Source organism: Haliaeetus leucocephalus, unplaced genomic scaffold (assembly GCF_000737465.1).
Source record: "Haliaeetus leucocephalus isolate CR32 unplaced genomic scaffold, Haliaeetus_leucocephalus-4.0 Scaffold135, whole genome shotgun sequence".
NCBI lineage: Eukaryota > Metazoa > Chordata > Aves > Accipitriformes > Accipitridae > Haliaeetus > Haliaeetus leucocephalus.
Window position 1 is genome coordinate 616,074 of NW_010972571.1, and position 21,258 is coordinate 637,331.

Sequence of the window (21,258 nt, forward strand, 5' to 3'; positions counted from 1 at the left end):
AGTAAATACTTAACAGTACTACTATAGTCAGTGACAATGAACCAGAACCAATAGCCTTTACCCATTTAAATAATTGATGTTAAGCAAAGGTTAGATTTAATTAAATTCATAATATTTAATCATAATTAAATAATTTAACAAACACACCCAAGAAATGTTTGAAACTACAACTACTGAAGCAGGAAGGAGATGTAATGAGAACACAAACATTTGCTGGTTTCCTTCTCCTCTTATTAATGTTATAGCAAAGGCTCATTTACCACATGGGTAACACAGGATAGCTACCTTTTCTCTCAAACTGATCTTCTACACAGGCTAGTACAAAGACATACAAACTATCATGTTTTATTTCTGTAACCACATGATAAATGGCTTTATTTTGCACTATTTGTACTCTACATGCCAAACTTACCTATGGCTAATAAAAAATCATATTCTATTACTTCATTAACGCACAAGTTGCAATGACAGTTCTTTTAGATTTACTTTCTATATATTAAATCTTGATTAGTATCATTTCAAGATTTTAAACACAGTCATTTCTTAATAATGATCCCATGCAAAAGCAACTAATAAAGTCTTTATAGTACTTTTTTTTTAATACCATACATAAACTGTTATTATTCAAATACTTTACCTCTGGAACAAAGAATTTAAGTTTAAGAGAGCAAACTATTCTTATTCAAGCTTTAGGGAGACAGAGTCATCACTTTAAGCCAAGCATTAAGAAATCACACATGAATCACAGAAGAGTGACTGTGATATTTAAAAATATAAAATAAATCCAAAGATAAGTTTCCCTCCTTTCCCCCTACCTGAACAAATAGCTTATTGTTGTCTAGTATATATGCAGTTTGGTACGGCCCTTCAATTTGATTAGCTTTATTAAAACTACACTTTCATTGGGACACACACACACACCACACACGAAACAACTTAGCCTAATCCAGCGTAACAGCAAAAAAGATAAAATGGAGACCAAGAAGGAGAGATGAAGTGAACATAGAAAGCAAGAGAAACACAGCAATTTGCCATCAGAGGGAGTACGAGCCTTAAACAGAAGCATTCAGCTTCCAGATGAGAGCAAACATGCAGCTCTGGGGCAATTATAAACACCTACACAGTTTTAAGGGAGGACTGGTCCTCCAAATTTTTGTTGATAAACAGCTGCAAGAAAAGAAAGAATGTTGTTGTTGAAAAACAGAGCTACTATACAATTTTTATATATAGACAGACATGGCCATGGGACAATGAACACCAACTTCAAGTTTTGCCCGCTGAAATTAGTAATTTTAAAATAAAATTAGGGAAGAGGTGCTCCTGATCCTTTTTTCTCAGTAAACTTCCAGTAAACTTAGTGCCTTCAAAAGGAAAAAAGATACTGTATCAACATGGAGCTTAATTTTGGTTCTGACTGAAGTGAAAAGGGACAAGCTGAACAAATAAGGCACTTGACTATATACCAGCCTGTACTTTATCCCATGCTCTCACTTCCCCTTTGCTGCTGCTCTTCAGTGCCAAGTGTGACTTCACACTGCATGCTCCTCAGCATTACCTGTAAAAGCAGATCCTCAGCTGAGGCGTGGATAAAAGAGGGGAGAATGATCCTAATAAAAAAAGATAATAACACACCCCCCCCAACCAAATGCACAAGTTCTCAAGCCTCCTTTTCTATCCCTGCTGCTGAAGAGAGAAGAGAAGCCATTTTTCCAGCATATTCAAGACCTACCGGATAAGGTCAAGTCAACACTAAAAGCTCTATTATTCTCTTCTCAAATAGACTGAGCCTATGTTAGCTGATTTACTCATTTCCCAAGCTGCAGAATACACTAGCTTCCTAATACACTAGGTAAAAATAGTTATCTGTTTCAGAGGCACTGAAGAAGTAGCAGAGTAGGGTTACAGTACCTCAGGGTATGTTCTAGATCCAAATGGTGGAGCAATTTTCTTCAGTAATCTTCATTTTTCCTACTTAAAGGCAGCCTCAGCAAAATCAGCAGAAGTCTGTCATCTTTTAAAAATTAAGTCAATTACATTTTAGTCGGGAGAGGGGGAAGGGAGAGACTGCATGCCCAATTCTAAAAGGAAGGTGAACTACAATCTGATTGAATTATAGCAAAATAATTCTAGTTGGCATGGGGGGAGGGAAACTTATCTTCTTCACAGGAATCAAAAGCTGGAGGCACATACTTGGTGTTAAGTACCTCGCCTGCTTAGGACAAGTGTAAATGAGTCATACCATCTGTACTCACATTCAAAGGATAGTCTGGCAAGATAGCAGGGAGAACACAAAGCAGTATGACATTCTGCTCTTAATGTTATGGAAGCAGTTAAACTGGAGAGTAGAGGAAGGCTTATCGGTTAAAATAAGACCTACCTACAGTAACAGACACTGAACACCTTATTCTCTGAATTCATAATTATTTGTAGAATTCTACCCAGTAATCTACAGTATTACAAAGATACCTATAGACCTACGCATAAAGACACTGCAGAGGCTGATTAATGCTGTATTTCATATGAATGTATTTATCTCACAGAATAATGCAGGAGACGATCAAAGTAGAAAGTAAATAGATTGGAGCAAGAAGTCATTCCAGAATATCAATAATTCAGAGAGAAGCTATTTAAGATAACCATTTGTTACAAAGACAAGACAAAACACATTGTCAAAGGAAAAAAAACAACCAACAGAATCAACACTGGCAAGCAGCCTTCTAAACCAAGTTGTGCTGAGCAGAGTAAAAGCAATAAACACATCGGAACAAACAACAAGGACCTCGCAAAGACACCGTATGAGACTAATCCCAGCAAACGGGTGGAAGTCTCACCCAAAAAGATGACTCGTGGCAGCATCTACGCGAAGGCGGACAAAGCCATTGCCAGCATCTGGAGCAACGTGCTGCAGAAGGTCGATATTCCCAACACAGCTGTGTGGGTGGGTGACCTGAATTGATGTAAGTTATAACCAAGGTGTAAAGGCTTATCATGAAACAAATTACTAATACTAGAAAAATGTGCAAAGTTTGGGTTTCTTTATTTTTCTTTTTAAAAGTCCTGGGAAGTTAAACTAAGTGGAAGGCTCAACTTAACCAACATTATTTTTGTTGTAATAAAACCAATATATTTTAAAATACAACTAAGCTTTACTTTGGATCTCAGGATATGTAAGTCAACATATCTGGCATCTAAAGCTCCATCTTTTACATCAGATGAGAGTTTGTAGTACTAGATGATGCTAAAGACCATTTCAACACAGCACAAACACATAGCTTATTTATGGCGGTTACATTTAAACTACTTACAGGAAGGACACCAAGTTCTCCCAAAGATATTCCTGGATATTTTGGGGGCTGGAAGGGGGAGAATAGACATCCATCTGCTGTTCCAAAATCCTTGAGATAATTTGGTTATATTTATACCAAGCTTTGAGGAGCATTAAATGTACAATTAATTTAAAATGGTATCTTACTTTCTCCTCCTAGTTTTCATGCCTTCATTTTTTAGTTATATGAGAAAATTGTTCACTAACTTAAAAAAAAAAAAGGACATCTGATCCACTCAAATTGGTTTATTTACTAGATCCTCTTAACTTTTTGTTGGTTAAAATCAGGCATGTTATTTCAGAGCATTCTGTAGGTTATATTAACAGCATTTACAATTCCCAGCAGGTTTAGCAGCAGCAGATATTCCTAAGGATGTCTGCCCCCAGTAATCACAGTTCACAAGTAGGTACATTAACATAAAACCAATATCATTAATATATATGTCCAGCTGTGAGCTGAGTTCATCTGGGGGGAGGAGAGGACGTGAGGGGGTAGAAGAATGCTATGCCATACCATTTCCTCAGTGACTACCTATTTACCAAGGACTACTGCTCAGAGGAGCTTCGCAGGCAAATGAAGCAGTAACTCAAGCTGTTTCATCATGAATCAGCAGAACTGTCACAGATCATGGCAAAAGTATTATACCATTTTTAAGTAAAAGTAGATTCAAAAATAGACTTAAGAGGACTCCTGCTGTTGAATCCTACTTAATGATTTGCTATTCAGAAAAAAGATTTGAACTTGAGCAGTTCCCTAGCATAAAACAAGAAGTGAAATAATGAATCTGCAAGGCTGGAAAACCATGGATCTATGAAGCATCCCAAATGACATTAAGTGAAAAGACGTGTTGATCCTCTGATGTTCACACCACTATTAAAAATGAAAAATGATCAAGGAAGAAGAGAAGTACGATCCTCTAGAGATTCCAGAAACCTTTACCTACATGTTATTTCAGTGTGTGCAGACGTATCTCTTCAAACAGTAACTGCTTATACAAAAAGCCATATCAACTTTAAAATTTTTTATGATATACCTGGGATTGACACAGCTTAAAAAAAACCAAAAAAAAACAAAAAACCAAACCCAAACTACTGCAGCTCAGATACCATTTTTATGGTCCTCAATTTCGCTTTTACAATTCTTTTTGTCAAGTACTTCAGAAAGAATTTCAATTTAAAAATTTGGGAAGAAAGCAAAGCAAGCAGAATATGAATTTTGATCTGACAGAACGTTAAGAGGACAGATAAAAAGATAGACAATAGCATTGCTCCTTAAGCTGAGAGAACAAATCTTTAAATACTATTTCACACATCTTTTAGCAAGGTAATTATCTGGATAAAAATAAAGTGCTATGAGTCACAGCAGTTTATTTATAAATCAACCCATCAAGAAAGTTCACAACTGGGACAGATTTTTAGAACCTACAGCAACTTTTCAAAAACACCGTACTTTAATAAGACCAGAAAAGAGTAATGCTTTCCAATCTGAACAGATGCTTGTCACATTCAAAGGAAAGATTACAGTTCAACAAGTGATGTTCATACACGTTAAAATCAAAGAATAAAACACAGGTTCAGAGCTATTCACTTTTGTCCATAGTAGGTTACCTCTCAAAGGTTACAGTTCAGCTTTGCAGAAACCTCAGTGCTTGAAACACAACAGGACTAAAGAGTTAAAACCCCTCAGATTACTACTATCTAACAGTGACTTTCTGGTAGATAGCTGTCACATATTTTAGAACATCCAGGGGAACACAACAGTTAAAAATGGGTATCGGGTAGAGGGAGGAAAGCATCACATACTTTAGGTATCTGCCAAGGAGCTGATCAATAGTATTTATAGGATAGCAGGGTGGCAGTTGTTGAGGGAATCTTGTACCCATATATCACCTTTAAGAATTTGGTTTTTAATTCATGGGTTTTAATCATCACAACTTAATTTCCATGTGTTTGAATTTTAGCATTTCCAACCAACCTAATATGAGGGTGGGAAAAACAGGAAGAAGGGTTAGGAGCATTTTAGAAACTACTGCAAACTTAAATGTCTGTCAGAAAGAATGATAAAACATAAATCTTATTTCAAACAAAAAAAAAAGCATTTGCAAAATGAAATTTAGTGATAAGAAACATTCAGCTCATGCATTAACAGGAACAAATCACAGGTAAAAACCTCCTCAGAGTTGTTTCCCCCTCTCCAAAAGGAAAGCAGTACATTTTAAAAGAATATTTGAGTAATTTTTGAAAGCAAAAATAGAGGTGCATCCAAATAGCCTCACTGGATCTTCAGTGAGGAAGTGCTACAACACATATGGAGTAACAGTGCAAGCAGTCATTACTACCAGGGCCAGCAACCCAAGCAGCAGTTGTCTTCTTAAGCCAAGTAATAGACAGCCCTACCAGAGGGGATGCAATACTTGACCTGATGGTCACCAATGCAAGTGAGCTAATCAGTGACATCAAGCCTGGAGGCAGCCTGAGCTGCAATGATCATGCACTGGTGGAGTTTGGAGTCCTGAGGGATATGGGTCAGTCGAAGAGTAAAGTCAGGACCCTGAATTTTAGGAAAGCAAACTTGCAGCTGTTCAAGGAGTTAGTCAATAGGACCCCCCTGGGAAACTGCCTTCAGTGACAAGGGAGCAAAACAGAGCTGGCAGACCTTTAAGGACACTTTCCCTAGAGCAGAAGAGCTCTTGATCCCCGGGTGTAAGAAATCAGGAAAGGAAGGCAAGACACTGACATGGCTGAGTTGAGACCTGCTGGTCAAACTAAAGGGCAAGAAGGAAATGCACAGGCAGTGGAAGCAGGGACAGGTATCCTAGGAAGAGTATAGGGACACTGCCCGGTTGTGTAGGGATGGGGTCAGGAAAACCAAGGCACAGCTTGGTAAGGGATGCAAAGAATACTAAGAAGGGCTTCTACAGGTATGTCAGCCAGAGAAGGTCAAAGAAAGTTTACCCCTTTGATGACCACAACTAGCAAGCTGGTAACAATAGACAAGGTAAAGGGTGAGGTACTCAACAATTTTTTCACCTCAGTCTTCACTGGCAACCTCTCTTCCCACAACTCTTGAGGGGATGGACCGCAAGACAGGGACTGGGGGAGCAAAGTCCCTCCCATTTTAAGAGATCAGGTTCATAATCAGCTGAGGAACCTGAACATACATAAGTCTATGGGACCTGATGAGATGCATCCCAGAGTCCTGAAGGAACTGGCTGATGTAGTTGCCAAACCACTCTCCACGATATTTGAAAAGTCATGGCAGTCAGGTGAAGTCCCTGATGACTGGAAAAACAGAAACATTGCACCCATTTTTAAAAAGGCTAGAAAGGAGGACCCTGGGAACTACCAACCTGTCAGCCTCACTCTGTGCCTGGGAAGATCGTGGAATAGATCCTCCTAGAAGCTATGCTAAGGCACACGGAGGACAGGGAGGTGATCTGAGACAGCCAGCATGGCTTCACCAAGGGCAAGTCCTGCCTGACCAACCTAGTGGCCTTCTATGATGAAGTGACTACATCAGTGTACAAGGGAAGAGCTACAGATGTAGTCTATCTGGACTTCCATAAGGCCTTTGACACAGTCCCCCACAACATCCTTTTCTCTAAATTGGTGAGACATGGATTTGATGGGTGGACTGTTCAATGGATGAGGAACTGGTTGGATGGTGGCATCCGGCGGGTAGTGGTCAACAGCTCAATGTCCAGAGGGAGATCAGTGAGAAGTGGTGTCCCTCAGGGGTCCATATTGGGACCAGTACTGTCTAATATCTTCATCAATGATATACACAGTGGCATGGCGTGCACCCTCAGCAAGTTTGCAGACAACACCAAGCTGAGTGGGGTGGTTGACATGCCTGAGGGATGGGATGCCATCCAGAGGGACCTGGACAAGATCAAGAAGTGGGTCCATGTGAACCTCATGAGGTTCAACAAGGCCAAGTGAGAGGTCCTGCACCTGGGTCAGGGCAACCCCCAGTATCAATACAGGCTGGGGGATGAAGGGATTGAGAACAGCCCTGTGGAGAAGGACTTGGAGGTACTGGTGGATGAAAAGCTGGACATGAGCCAGCAATGTTCACTCATGAGCGCAGAAGGCCAACCATATCCTGGGCTGCATCAAAAGCAGCGTGGCCAGCAGGTCGAGGGAGGTGGTCCTGCCCCTCTACTCCGCTCTGGTGAGACCCCACCTGCAGTACTGCGTCCGGCTCTGGAGCCCTCAGCACAGGAAAGACACGGACCTGTTGGAGCGGGTCCAGAGGAGGGCCACAAAAATGATGAGAGGGATGGAATACCTCTCCTGTGAGGACAGGCTGACAGAAGAGAAGGCTCCAGGGAGACCTTACTGTGTCCTTTCAGTACTTAAAAGGGGGCGTATAAGAAATATGGAGACAAATTTTTTAGCAGGGCCTGTTGCAATAGGACAAGGGGTATGGTTTTAAATTAGAAGAGGGTAGATTCAGACTAGATATAAGGAACAAGTTTTTTTTATGATGAGGGTGGTGAAACAGTGGAACAGGTTGCCCAGAGAGGTGGTAGATGCCCCATGCCTGGAAACATTCAAGGTCAGGTTGGACGGGGCTCTGAGCATCCTGATCTAGTTGAAGATGTCCTTGCTCACTGCAGGGGGGTTGGACTAGATGACCTTTAAAGGTCCCTTCCAACCCAAACTATTCTATGATTCTAGTTTATGATTCTTAATCCTATAGACTCTATCTTCAAAAGGCCATTTAAAAAAAAGGCAGAAAAACATAGCAAAATACATGGAATAAGCAGCTCTTTGAATAGACTTAAAAGTCTACAATTTCATATAAACATTTCTAGCAGTGCTAATGCACATCCTTTTTTTGTTGTCTTAACAGCTTTGAGGCTATTGTTACAGGACAAAAACATGGCTTTAAGGTGGGACACAAGAAGAGTCAGAATCAACTACTTTACTGGGAGCAGAGGTGTTAACTGTATCTATACAGGCTTTTGACGCAGGTCAATGAGCTATAGCTTTTATTTCCCCAAAATACAAGGTCTAAAAGAGAGCTGGCCGGCAGACTCAGAAGCACATTTTCAGTGTATGGATGTAGCAGCACCTCATCTTACAAGAGGCCCAAAGCAGTCAATGACAGGCCAGATATCTGAGCAACAAGCATGATTTGCATTTTCCAGTCCAGTGTGGTTCCATCGGAAATGCAGAGAATGCTTCCATACGCTTCAGGACTTTCTTCCTCCAGGGAAAAACCCAGTTGCCTGAACAGGATGCACAGCCCAACATCTCCTTTACCTGCACTCTGCCAACTGCTTAAAGCTTAAGTCTTGACTGTCACTTAAACATGAAAGCAAGAGGAAAACTGGTGTTGTTACCTGCCACACACAAGTGCCATAGCGATTCCACTACATCAATACAGCCCACAAAGGGAGGAAAGTCAGGTGCCTCTGACTGCAAGAAGCTGGTCATCTTCTCTATCTGGTCAGAGGACTGCTGTGCATAAGAGCACAACTTTTAAGTTCAGCAGGATGTGGCCATTTCAGGGGGGAAAAAAAAAAAAAAAAAAAAAAGATTTTTGCAATGCAAATTAACAAGTAAAAAATTATTTAAAAAAATATTATTACACTTCACAGACAATGGAATACTGAAAGGGGTCTGAAAGAGACAGGTTAACTAAGCCTACCTGCACAGTGGACACAGACATTCCCAGGAAAATTAATCCCAACTAAGTAATCCCATCAATCTAAAGCAGATCACTTAAACCAAACCAAGACCTTGCTTATTTATAGTTAAGTGGCATTACATTGACTAAACAGAATTCACTTCCAAAGCACATTCGGTTACCTCCAAACACCTAGGTGCGGTGCTCTTAAAAATAATTTAGTCAGATTTTTCCTTGACAGACAGCAACCCAGGGAGAATTGTCCCACAAGAAAATTTAACATTTTTCACTTCTTCAGGGATGAGGAGGATAGGGGTCAGGTGAGAAAAGATTGCGAGAAGACAACCTTCCAAACGTGGAACCAAAACGCGATGCGCACTAAACAGGGTGTGATCCAAACCAACCAAAATCAGAGAAAAAAGAACCACCCTACAAAACCAATATTCCAGTGAACATACCACACCTCTCCACAGCAGCGAAGCAGCGCTGCAGCAATTTCTCTGCCCTCGGTCCTAGACTGCTTAAATCACTCCACAGGGAAGAGATAAGCAAGCTACCACTAAATACTTGTGAAGAATACACTGCCTCACCAGGCATACCCCTCTTCAGAACAAACAGCTGACTGCTTTAGTAACAATTTTTCAACTAATTTCTACCTGTGTTTAGATGAAGGGCAGACCCCATCAAATCAAAGTGAATTATCTTGGTTTGGATTTTTGCTTTTTTGATGCATTTAAATAGCATGCGATAACCTTTACAATGCGTTAATTACTTCACTTTTATTACTTTTGCTATACTTTTTAATTTACGATTTTATAAGGGCATTTAATAAAAACAGAAAATAAAAAAAATATTTTAAGTTGTTTTAATTACATGTGCCACTAATTAAAAAGCTTCCAAAAATGTCTTGGGATAAGCAGTCATTTTATGAAGGAAAAACTATGGACACATAATTGGGGTTGGCCACAAAGTCTGTCAAAATTTTAGGATTAGTACAATTCTGTCAGACTTCACTCTGTAAATGAAGCTTTTCTTTTCCCCAGCTTCTTCTGGTTCTCAACACTGCACAAGCCGAGTAAAACGAGTAATTGTAAAGAAAACACCATTTGTTCCAGAAGAGGCTACTGTTGTCTAATGCCGCTTTCAGTGAACTTTCACAAACTTGTTCCAACTGCTTAGCTCATGACTTCCGTCCATGAAGCAGTTCGAATTCAATCCTTTGGCAACAAATATATACTACTTAAGCATTATTTTTTTTTAATTCTTTGAATGCAAGTAGATGTTATACTTAGATCTTAACACATTATATTCATATATTTCCCTAATGTAATTTTTACATTAAAAATTCCCATCCTGTTCTGTACACCCACAAACTGAACATTCCCTCAAAGTTCCCACACTCCACGCCAATAAACCACACTGAAAATAGATTAACCTTTTGTCTAGTCTTATCACTGAGAACCTTTGTACAACATAATGCAAAAAGCACAACAAAAAGTACTCCATATCTCTTTTAAGATAGAGAACATTAAGTACAGAATAGCAAAAAAATTATCATAAATGTAATTTAATTCACAATGTTGAACCTCATTTTTAAACACCAATAGCCGCATAATACAGGTGTTCTCAAAACTTTACATACTTTTAATAACTTTCATTTATTTCAGCACAGCAAGTAAGATTCTGCTATCCTCTCATATTCCCTCCTCTTACAAAGAAAATCTAGAATCAGATACTTAGGTAAGTTTTCTTAAATATCAAACTACTTTTCTTACTAATGCTTTGCAAAATACTTATTTATTAAATGTCTGTCAGCCTGTTTCCACCTCCATCCCCTCCACACTCCCCCTTCCCCCCTGCATCCCAGTGTTCATTTGTTTATGTTTCACACTTTTATGTCACCCATGTGGGTTTTGACACCCACTAGAAGCAGCACCAGTTACTATCCTCCAGTCACCTGCTCTAGAGCCCAAAGCAGAGACAACTGACCTACTCATGAAGTAGCCCCTGAATGACTGCCTAAGATTTTTAGGCAGATATTAAAAAAATTTAATGCAGTGCTGATGAGCAGTTTCAAGAACAAGCATGAATCAGAAGCTGTAACCTGACCTTCACTGAGTCCTCCCTGCTTACTTCTAAAAAAAAAAACAAAAAACCAAACAAAAACCACCAAAAAACCACCAAACCACCAAAACCCAAAACAACCCCACACCCCCATATCCCCCCCCAAAACCAAAATACAAATAATTAGGGCTAAGGGCCCTGACTAAAATCTTCCATACTCTTTGCTTTTTAGTTCAAAATACTTATAATAAAGATATCTCATAACAAACATACAGGTGATATGTAGATAACTATTTATGTGGAGACTGTTAAGTGCAATTTTATTAAACCCTTGTTTTCCAGAGTAATTATTCCCAGTGCATTCTCACAGTCAAAAGACATGCTCTTTTTTTTTTTTTAAAACCAAGGTTTTTATCATCGTTTATTCCAGAAAATTAAACCAGAGTCAAATGCATGAATAGCCTCATCCATAACCCCCTGGATTAAACAGCTTTGCAGCAGGATCAAACTGGGAAACAGAATGAAGTGAGGAATAGTCCATCTTGATAAGGTTTTCATTAATGGTGATTCAAAATGCTATCTTTTCTAGCTGATGATAAAAATATTTACACAACCAATGCGCTTCTGTTGTGGTATCCATACAACCATACTAGGTGATATGTGGAACACAGAACAACAAGTTTAACTATTATTTTATATTTCAATTTCCTATAAAGACAAGATGAAAAATTTTCTTCCATTATAGAAGACTTAAATTTATTCTTAGACTGACATGCTTCATTAATTACTACTTGTAGAGAAGTGACCAATTACTATTTTAGTTTATTTCAACTTAAGTCACTTTTCTATGAGCGTCTTTTCTTATATTTCCCTACCCCAAGCATATATCTCTGTGCAGAGAGATAGAGGGATCACTAGTCACAACAGGCATGACTCCAAGCTGTCACTGGATGGTGTCCAAGAATTAGAGCTGCACACACAGAAGCGTACAAGGGAGTTAAGTTGAAGGGCTTTCTGTCCATACATGTTTCTATGAGGGAAAAGGCTGCAGCAAGCTCAGACTACTTTTGGCATATAGTTTTCAGGTAACTGGACTACCTGAACATGATCTTATACTTTCACTGTAACCTCTTGAGAAGAGATGGAAGGCAACAGAAAGTTTGTGTGATGTCATTTTCAGAGCTCTAGTGGTAAACTGTGAGTAAAAGAGCACGTAATCAGCCTAAGAGGAGAGAAAAACAACTTTAAAATGCTGCAAGAAAACTGGCGCACAGTTGTCACATGGGAGATGGGAAAAAGCTGAGGGTCCTGAAAGGCAGCACATGGGGTAAACAAGTATGTTACAGAGGAACTTTTCTTGTTTCAGTGTTTTCATAGTCAGTGTAAGTCAACGCAAGATGTTATAAATAGAAGCAGACATCCTTAAGACCCTAGGTTCTCTCACAATTAAGGAGGAATTCACAACCACACTCAAACCCCAAAACAAATGGGAACCAGACAAGAAAGTTAAGCATGTTGCTGAGTTTCAAAACACATGCTAAAAAGTTTCAGGCCAACAGCATTAAAGTTACTTTCCCAGAGAAAGAGGTCCAAGGCAGACCACACTCAAGTTCCTCCACTCACCCCTCAGCCCACAAACGAAAGGTTGCTCACAGAAGACACCTCTTCTGTGATTACAGGACTTCTGTCACAAAGGAAGACATTAGAGTAAGTTTATCTGAGCCAAAACACTCCTTTGTAGTTTCTACTTAGGAAAACTTTCAAGGAACAACTTCAGTCATATGCTAACCTAAATAATTTGTCTCTCCCCTCCCTTTTCACCACTTTGCAGAATAAAAGAATGAGCGACTGCTTAAGCTCAGCTGCAACCAAATATCAAACTGTGGCCTTAGGCAGGAGATCAGAAGCCAGTAAGTTTCAATCATCATTGTTAGAAACTTTGCAAACAAAAAAAAACAACCCAAGGAGAAGCATGTCATTAAACTCCATCCTAAAATTATGAAACTCCTACTCTTTCATGAAAATTTACCTACTCCACATGACTTTAAAGATCGGGGTTCATTCAGACAATGTACTCCATTTCTCACACACACACAGAGTCCTACCCTACACCAGAAATACATCAGCATTCAGTAGTTCATGTATCTGTATTTCCTTCTCCTATCTGTCAGCTGAAAATGCTGGCCTTTGCTGTGGTAGATAATTTCCAAGTCACACAATTAGCACAGTTTTGGCTGTTAATTAACCTCTTAAAAGAGGAACAGAATAACAAGAAAAACATATCCCAATGTTTCTGCCTGTACTGAACCTTGCTTGTTACAGGTCATTTTCATTGTTTCTTATCTAGTGAAAGAAACAACACAGTGCAAATATACACCAAGCAGTTGCCACCTCACTTCTGCAGCCACACCATACACTATGCAAAGTAAGAACTTAGCATTTTGAACAGGCATCCTGTGATGATGCTTTGCTTCACAGCCATGGTACATGTCACTTCACTCCACACAAGAGTAGGTCATGAAATCCTGAGGTCAAATTACATCATTCCAACAATTCCTCTTCTTTTCTTCAGTCATCCATCCTACCTTTACAAGTTACTTTTCCCAAAAATAAGTGGTGTCAGGCAACATCAGGGAAGCACTAGTGGGCACTGACGTCATGATATATAAAAAAAAGGGAGGGCTTTTGTGAACGTGTCTAAAACACACATATTTCAGTAAAGGCAGTAAGGGCTCCCGCAGCACAGAAGGCTGAACTCCAGACATTTCTGAGACCTCTTCTGCAGGCACATTTGTTCTGTCTTTTGGTTCAGTTAACTGGGGCCGACTGCTGCCACAAGACCGAGCTTCAGGCCTAGAAGATTTATTTCTGCTTGTGGTCATTCAGGAGGCAAAGAGCCAGTTTTCTAAAGAACTTATTCCAGAACAACAGTTCCAAAATGACTTTGCAACACCTCCAACCACCACGGAGGAGAGCACTGCTAATACTGGTATGGCAAGCTTCCAGGGAAGGGGAGCTAAACTTCTCCTCTGACAGTCTCCACAGACACCACTGGCATTGCTATTCCTCCTGTCATTTGAACAGATACTATTTCTTTGCCTTATGTAAGTTCCAGTGAAGAACTTTATAGAAGGAAACGTATCTCACTGCTCCCTCATGTAAGGGGTTGGATGTCGAGACAGGAAACCAGTCTGATACCCTAAATGCTTATAGTATTTTGTACAGCCATTGCAAGAGAGAACCTGCCAGATCAAGCTGAGGTTGAAATGCAAAGATGTAATCAATAGCTTTTTAACAGTCATCCTAATTTTACTGCAAAATTCTTCTACTACTTGTGCTCACAGAGTCACAAACCATGGTACTTCTACTTTGATGCTAGTAGTTATTCTTTAATTATGTATGCAATGAGTTTAATACTTTAATGACTACTAAAGCAGTTTTAACACATATGCAGAGCATTGCAGGAATTTTACCAACCTTCAGGTGAGGAAACCTCACAACTAATCTGTCCAAATGCGGACTATGAAAAATATCACTTTTTTTTAAGCAATTATGGCTTGTTAAATGTTGTGAGTTTTTAAAAGAAAAAAAAAGCCAATTCACAATGTGCAAAGTTGAAGCCCTTTCAAAAATAAAAGATGTGGCTGCATGCAGCTATATTTGCCCTTCCAAGATGACCGATTTGATACACTTTACCCAAAACCATTTTTTGCATCTCTGGGTGTAGAAAATCAGAAGGCACTCTCTTCCCTGTATTATTCACAGTGTTAGTTCGAGATTATAGATGCTGGGAGAGTCCCCTTCCTGTGCTGTAGAAAGGTGCAGGAGGTAGGAAAAGGAACCAATATGTTGAAGTCATTGCGAACAGAGCTCCACGGGGTATCTGAATACCTGTTGGTTTTTGGATGATCCTTGACTATACGAAGCGCTGAAGTTCATTAGAAGAAGATTTTGCTGTTCACTGACACTGACAATCTGTGATATCCTAACCATTTCTGTCCTCATTCTCACTTTAGTGCTTTACAAATCCCTTCACCTTTCTTTTGCTCTTGTTACAAAGACCTTCAAAAAACTCCTCGCCTGGGCTCTATTTCTTCCGGAGTAGATAAATTTGACTATTATCATGCCCGATTGCAGTAATTATAATTTGTTAAGCTTACAGTAAAAAGAAGAATAGACAAATGTCTACAGACAAGTCATAAAATGTTACTTATTCTTTACTTGAAAAGTTCTATTTTAACACGACTACTCAGTCTGTGATCTAAGTAGTGTTAGTAATCTTTAAATGGCTGTGTGCTTGTGGATGGAAAGATACAAAACATAACATCATGGGGTAGGAGTGGAAAAAATAAATGATGAGCTGGGTGGTTACTACAGGATCAGAAATGATAGAGGACAGTAATGGCATTTGCAACCTTGCAGGTGACAGAAGTGAGAAGAGAAAGTGTTCTTCTGCAAGTCCTCCTTAATACTGAGAATTATCCCCCAGAATGAAAGAATGCTTAAAAAAAACAACAAATACAGCAGAGCTGTAAAACAAAATACTGCTCCTGGAACTGAGACAGGAGCAAAGGAAATGAAAGCTATGGGGCAGTACCAAAACAGGGTTCTAATTTGGCAAAGAGACTGCACAGCAACACAGTATCAAGCGTAAGACCTCCTCCTATTGATCCTCATGTTTCAACAAACATAGCAAGAACTGAACAGAACTCTGCAGTCACAAAAGAACAGAGGTAAGGGGCAGGGAACTCCATTAACATGCTATTTCTGAACTGGTTTTGCACCATGACTTGGGACATTTTGCTAATTCAAAACAATGAGTAATAACGTAACCAGAAAAATAAAGTTAGCATTTTGGTTTTCTTCATCTGTTTATTTTATGTGTGCTTTTCCTTCATTTTGACCTACCAACAATACTTAGTGGGGTGACGCTGGCGAGAGAATGAAGCATTAGCAGCAGTAGAGAAAAATCAACAGACACCACGCAGGGATCTGAGGCAGGAAAGAGACATCTGTGCTCAGGATGAAAAGAAAAACTTTGCATAGACTACCTGCCCGTTGTGAGCAGTAGACAGAAGAAGCAGATGACCTAAAGATGGGATGGGGAAGGAGAGAATACCAATTACCCCTAACATTATACAAAACTGAGTCTCTAGTGATGGATTTAAATGACTACATTATGCATTAGTTACAGATTATGTTAGTATATAAATAACTACAGAACTTCCTGAACATGGGTTTTTTTCCACCCAGTTCAGCTGTCTATGACTCAAGTAGGTCCTTCAGCTAGGAGCTAGGTATATCCTCGGTCTCTTGTGCCGCCTGCCACTGGATGACCACGTTCCTGAACGGAAGGTTCAACTTCCACCCTGTTAGAGGTGCCAGTACAGATGGAGCTACCAAATGTAGAGGGCAAACCGCAAAATCTTGAAACAAAACACTGAATTCTTCACAATTGCTAGAAATTCTGTAAGCTCTAAAAAGGCTCATTTTGGCCTCAATGCTTTAACTACTGCAATTTCATTCTCATTTTGTCACGCTGACTAGAATCCTTGCTTGTGCCCCCTTCTCCTCCTTCATTAAGGTACTGTTCTATCTTCACTTTACCAAAGTAAAAAAAATCCAGGTATACCCATGCTTTCTTCTCTGCACAGGATGGAAGTGAAGTACAGGATTTCAGCACAAAGTGAGAATGAACCTCAAGTATGATTGCATGATTGCAGAATGACCAAGAATAACTTGAGGCAAATGCTCATCAGCTGGAATTAGGAAGGCCATTAAGTGACAGTTCATTGTTTGAAAGTGTGGAAACATTAAACATTTAGGATGGCTTCACAACAGTTCAGGACAGTCAAAAATAGACTAACCCATGCAAACAGGCGAAGTTATCCACAAAACCTGAACATTCACTAAATTCTCCTAATATGAGTCAGTTTACTATTAAGAGGCATTCTTTCCTACTCTAGGGCAGGAAAGCTTCCCCACCCACCCCTGTAAACGTAGTTCTGAAGTTTAACAACACAAGATTAAGCAAAGTGGGGTTTTTTTCTTGTTTTACCCAAAACCCCAGTTTTAGAATAGGCAGACCTTTGCTTTACACTTCTCGAATTCAAATATAGTTTTGGTAATTTAGTGAGAAAGCCATTTAAGTGTTCAGGCTGCCCTAAACAGGTAGGCTTTAGTGATGTAAACAACAATCTACTTACGTAGTATTGTTCACTCAATTCACATACATACATAACTGTAGAAATAACCAATGAAAATGTAAGATTATATTCCATTCACAGTAAAGAGCATCTCATTATTATAAGAGAGAAGCCATTAGGTGCTTCAGCTAACAAGTAGTTCCTCAATCTACAAGGATGCTACAGAAAACTATTTTGCCCCTCTTTCATTTGCATATCACTGCTGATGCTTCCTCTTTAACTCTCTGCACCCACTCAGCTGGCTACAAGTCTCATCTTCCTTTCTCTCTCAGCTACTCAGTCCCATCACTCTTGCATTAGCTCTATTTTTTGTGCTGAAATGGGTCAGTGCTGTATAATTCATCAACACCTGAGCAATCACAACTGAATTAACATGGTTAAATAGTATACTCCCACCCCTTGGGTGAGAGTGCTAGTGTCGTTACAAAGGAGAGGAAGAATAACATTCCTTGATATTTTGGAGCTTAAATATTAAGAGTCTGTCTTCATTTGCACAAAGGATAACACCAAGACACCTTATTTCAGATTCATCTTCAAATGCCAATTAGAACTTGTCCTCCATCCCCAACAACGAAGGAAAACAAAACCCTCAAGAATCAGCACCGTAAGCACGCTCCCAGCACATAGCAATGGACTGCTTTGTTTATTTTTTTTATTGGTGTGAAATGTTTTGTGATTTATATTATGATACAGGTTATTTAAACACAAACATTATAAATAACTTTGAAACAGTTAGTCACTGTAACTAAGGCAACGAGTCTCCCACTCAATTTCCAGAAATAGGAAGAGAGGAACAGAGGTAAGAACAAAATAAAAAGTTGGCAGGAGCAAGAAAACAAATGATCAGATATTAGTTTGACCTCAGGAAGGCCCAGCTGACTAGAGAAAAAATAAAAGGTACAGCAACCGAGAAACAAACTAGCTGATAAAAGATGAGGTGTGTAACACTAAAGATATTTAATATCAGTCATCTTATTCCACAACCCACTTCATTGAACGGAAACAACGACAGAAATCTGGGAATGTAACAATCCACATCAGATTGCTAGTTCAGAGTCTCAGCAGCTACTAGTTTCCTACAGGAATCATCGACTTTTTTGTGGGTGCTAAGGAAGTCAATTCTTCACAGGCAAGCGCACAGTTGTCTCATTTCCCCCCCCCCCCCCCCCGATATTTGCCTCCAAGTAATGGTCACAAACCTTCGATGCTATCTACATGAATAGACCTTTATACCTTCACAGAAGGCCACTGAGTTAACAGGATCTGCCATAAGGATCTGACTGCAGAATCAAGGCTTGCTTTGTTTCTCCCCACTTTTTTCTTTTTTTTTTTTTAAAAAGTTTATTTTCTTGACTGAAAAGAACTGCTTGTTCACAAGTCAAAAGTTCCCGAGTTATCATCAGGCAATCTGATCCCCCAAAAGAACACGGGGTAGAACCAGGTTCTCTCAACACATTCTAATGGAAGGGCTGGTAATTACTTCATATAACAAGATAAACGGAGTTCAAGTTACTCAAAGTTTTCCATCAATTAAAGAAACTTATCTTTTCAGTACACGCGAGTTCTTACCCTGGGAACACAAGAATTAACAATAAGACTTAAGGTGTCTTGACAAGTATTACAACTCCCTAATTTAGTTATCCTGTATACAGTTAAAACAGATTAGATGCAAATTTTAGGAAGAATGTGTGATGGAGAATAGAACACAAAGAGTGGTTCTCAACTTCAACAAGATTCCCGAAAGTAATCTTTTTTAAAGAACAGTAACTTTAATGTAACTTCTACCAAAAAAATTAAACACTATCTCATTAGGCTATGTCTGAACAGAATTTGTAGAGCAGTAACATGTAATTCCATTCCCACCATATCCCTCCCTCATCGAACAGCAGCAGCTCCTTTTCATCACCACAGGAGACCATTCCTCCTCTTAGTGTAACAAGGAACTAGTTGGGACATTTATTCTTGGCATGAATTCTAAAAGAATGAAGTCTAATGTTGGCAGTAATGAAAATAGCAACCATAGAGGCATTCAGAGTGTTCACTATGACACTGCAAACATTTGTTTAACTGCCAATTGAACAAGATCCATCTCAGCTAAGAGAAAGATATAAATGGGCAATAAAGAAGTCAGTGCTCACAGCCTTCAAGGACTTTCAAGATAAGTGGTCACTCTAATATCTTCATGCAGTTGTTCATACTCCGATCCTTTCCACTCACATCTGACTTGTGGGAATAAATGCATTGCCTCAAGCACAGCCTAGTAGTCATACAGAAAAATCCCATACAAATTCCTTTCAAATGCCCATTATTATGAGCCCTAAGATTTCTTCCTATTACATATTTAAGATTCAGAGAAAACAGCAAATGCATAATTAAAACTATGATGTACTGAAAGAAAAAAAATAAAGCTTTACCAACTGTAATGACGCTGCATCCAACGTGCTTTGCCACAAATAGTTATATAGCTGCAAAATTAAAGAAAAAATTCAGCCAGTTTTGATCAGAGCTTCATGCATTTCAGCAACACTATACTGAAATGTAGGCTTGTGCTAGCCTAAAAGACAACCTGTAGGCTTGTATGCAGGTAAGGCTTGTAACAGAAAAGCAACAAATCCCTCGGCTATTAGGCTATCCAAATTTCACCTACCCACTAAGAAAAACTAGGCTGTCAATTACTCCTTAGGTGTCAAAGAGACTAACTTGCAACCCTTTAAAGCAAGAATCTACCTGTTCTGGGAAACAGTTAATGTACCTAGAAGCTATGACTGAATTGCAGAAAAACCCAGAAGACACTTAGCCTTTCACAATTAGCTCTACAGAGTTGAGGGGGCTTTTGTACAGGACAGACCAAGGTATAGCATTATGGAGACTCACAAGCAGGTTACTCCTTTTTCTTCCCTCAACCCCCCAAAAAACATCTGATAAAACATCAGTGAACCTTGACCTAAATTTTGCTTTCAATGCAGTTTCTTACAGGAGAGTACCACAGTGTTTCAGGAAGAAACAAACTTTTATAGTTTCCTTCTCACTTGGCACTTCAGCAGTTAAAGCAGCTTCTCATCTAGAAGAACCTGGTATACAAGCACCAACCTATGCAGACAGTACTAAGGCAAACAAACTGAAGAGCAAACATCTTAATCACAAGGTACACTTACTGTATTCTTCATCTCTACCTTGAATGGCTTAACCTTCAGCGACAGAATTTGCAGATTTGCTTTCTCTGTTTTTAAACATTTCCATCCAATATTGCACAACAAACCAAGAGCAACAAGAACAATCTACAGCTTCTAACTTGACACTGGAATGATTGCTCTTTCTACTGCAGAGTTAAAGTTTGCTATTGAGCCTTACAGGTATCAACTCTGTTCAATATAGTTCAATTTAGCTTCAAATGAAATTTTTGCAAATATGGCTTATGGGGTTTTTTGATACCTAATATACTTTGAAAGCAAACATTAAGTCACTTCTGAAAATGCAATGGACACCCTCAATTATTTCAAAACTTTGAAAGATATTCCTACCTCACAGGATTGCAAAGCAATAAAGCCTAAGCAGTGTTAACACGAATTTGTAAAGAATGTACCTGCTGGCTGCTTGTTGAACCCAAGGAAAGGCCTACTCTTCTCAGTGCATGAAAAACCTTTATTCTGAAAGTTAAAGGTATCAAATCAGCCTCCAAAGACAACCAAATATTTGAGCTTCACAAACACATTAAGCATCTCTAGGATCAAAGTTTTGTTTATCAGTGTGCTAAGTAAATTAAATCAACTGCAAGCGGAACTGGGATTTCACCCTCTGAGCTCAACTAAGAGCCTCAGAGCAGAATTTCTCACCTCATTGTAAGTTCTCACTGCAAACTAGCGTAAAAGCAGCACTTAACTTGAAAAACTAAACTAAACCAAGTGTAAGAAAATACCAAGCTGCTTGTATGCCCTAAGTCTACCTCTCCCCAGCATAATTCTGACATTTAAACAAGTAACAGAGAGCCCTTCTACATTATCAAAGAACAAAATCAACAGGTTTAT

The 21,258-nt window shown here is 39.2% G+C and overlaps 1 protein-coding gene across 1 annotated transcript in view; it reads right to left on the reverse strand.

Annotated features, from left to right (window-relative positions):
* ANKRD28 (ankyrin repeat domain 28) overlaps window positions 1-20,877 on the reverse strand; it is a 125,620-nt gene extending 104,743 nt beyond the window's left edge. The window contains exon 1 of the mRNA XM_010585884.1: window positions 20,817-20,877. The gene's annotated coding sequence lies outside the window, so the exon portion shown is untranslated. The remainder of the gene's footprint in view (window positions 1-20,816) is intronic.
* Between the last annotated feature and the right edge of the window lie 381 nt (window positions 20,878-21,258).